The sequence below is a fragment of the Orycteropus afer genome, unplaced genomic scaffold, assembly GCF_000298275.1.
Source record: "Orycteropus afer afer isolate SDZICR_OR568_19922 unplaced genomic scaffold, OryAfe1.0 scaffold00211, whole genome shotgun sequence".
NCBI classification, from domain to species: domain Eukaryota; kingdom Metazoa; phylum Chordata; class Mammalia; order Tubulidentata; family Orycteropodidae; genus Orycteropus; species Orycteropus afer.
Window position 1 is genome coordinate 2306969 of NW_006921798.1, and position 2073 is coordinate 2309041.

Sequence of the window (2073 nt, forward strand, 5' to 3'; positions counted from 1 at the left end):
GCTATAACAAATTACTGTTACTGATGATAGCAGTGATGGAAAGTTTAAAAATCACTGCACGAGGATATCAAACAATGAAAATCATCCAAAATATCATAAACTGGACATATTCATGGTTACTGTTTTAGTCTTTTGTCCTTCCAGGCTTACATGTAGACACATGTAGACATATATTTCATACCTCAATGGAGTGATATGGAGTTTTACATCCTCTTTTTTTTAATACTTTTATAACATGGCTATATTTTGAAAAAATGTTGTCAGTAGTTGCATAATATCTCATTGCATTGAAACAGTAAAATGTATTTCCCCCAACTTTCTTTACTTTAGTGCCTGCATAAAGTTTTTCTTACTTTCTTTGCTCCAGGATAGATCCTATCTGCTCAGACCTCTGGCATATGTAAAGATCTTTATCTTTGGTGCTCAGACTCCCGACTTTTTAGCAGTCTCCTGTAGCATACCTTTGGTGTCCATACTGACATCCTGCCACTTACATCTGCTTTTCTCCTCTAAGGTTATCCAGCATCTTTCTGCCCTCTCCTTCCCCCCATACCCCCTCATCAGAATAGTCCTAGAGTACATGACTAACCTACTAGCTTCAAAAACTATGTAAATGAGCTAACCAGAGAGGACCGTTGGGCTTTGTAGAGAGAGATCATGTTTCCACACTTTTCAGTTCAGCAAATCCTGCCCTGAAGTTTGTTACAATGAATTCATATCCCACTGAACTGTAATTCCATGATTAACTCTGTTTGGGAAAGGATGCATATTATCAGCCTCTTCTAGAGATTTGCAACGGCCATTAGCACATTATTTGAGAAGTTCTGCAGTTAATAAACCTGTTTAGGCTGGCTACTCTTAGGATTTTTCAAAGTTATTTGACTTCAGAACTTTTTTAGGCTTACAATGGCATAATATCCCAGACAATAAATATTCTGAAAAAACACACTTAGGAAAGCACTGGTCTGTCCCATTAGTGAAAGGGCAAGAATTTCATGCTATATTACAGAACTTCAGTGTTTCCCAAATAACATATAGAGCTAGGTTAGCAAATATATTTGTTAATATTTCTATTCATAGATACCTAAGAAATCTAGGGTCCCTAAAGTTGTTGTTGTCAACTGCCATCAAGTTGGCCCCAACTCATGGCAACCCCATACACAACTGAACAAAATGCTGCCAGGTCCTGCACCAACCCTATAATCAGTGTGGATCAATTCATTGTGATCCATTGAGTTCTCATTGGCTGAGTTTTGGAAGTAGATCACCAAGCTCTTCCACCAACTTAAGTCTGGTAGCTCCACTGAAACCTGTTCAGCCGCATAGTAACATGCAAACCTTCACTCACAGCATAAATTATTAACAACAGCAACCAAAAAAAAAAAGGCTTAATATTTTCACATCATACATGAAATATTATTTCCTTAACCATATACTATTTAAATTTTCATCATCATGATTATTCCTTGCATTCCTTGGGTACATAAAATATGGGGTCTGGAGATAATGATCGACTGTGCCCATCACCCTTGAGGACCTAACAATATTAAAGATGTGTAAAACCACAGTTTCATGAATTTAGATTAAATATAAAGAAAAAAAAAAAACATCCCAATAGTGGAGTAGGTGACTGGTGGTAACATTGGGGGTGGTGAGAAGTCCATTTTGGATATAATTTCAAGGTAGGACCAAGAAGATTTCCTTACGGAGTGGGTGTTGAGTATAAAAAGAGGAATCTAAGATGTCTACAAGTACTTTGGCCTTAGTAACTGGTATGATGGAGGGATGCCATCAACTGGGGTGGCAAAGCTGCAGGTAGAGTGGATTTAGAGGGGAAATCAGGAAAAATATTGGATATGTTGAACTTCAGACATCTATTTTCATCCAACAGAGGGGTTAAACGGGAGCTCTGGTAGCGCAGTGCCTAAGGCACTGGACTGCTAACTAGAAGGCTGGCGGTTCAAACCCACCAGTGACTCCTCGGAAGGAAGATGGGGCAATCTACTTCCGTAGTGATACTGCCTCGGAAACCCAAGGAGGGGTCGCTATGAGTCAGGTCCAACTCCACAGCAC

The 2073-nt window shown here is 39.1% G+C and overlaps 1 protein-coding gene across 1 annotated transcript in view; it reads right to left on the reverse strand.

Annotated features, from left to right (window-relative positions):
- The window catches only part of NPNT (nephronectin), a 94481-nt gene that overhangs the window by 25906 nt on the left and 66502 nt on the right, over nucleotides 1–2073 (reverse strand). The window lies entirely within an intron of this gene.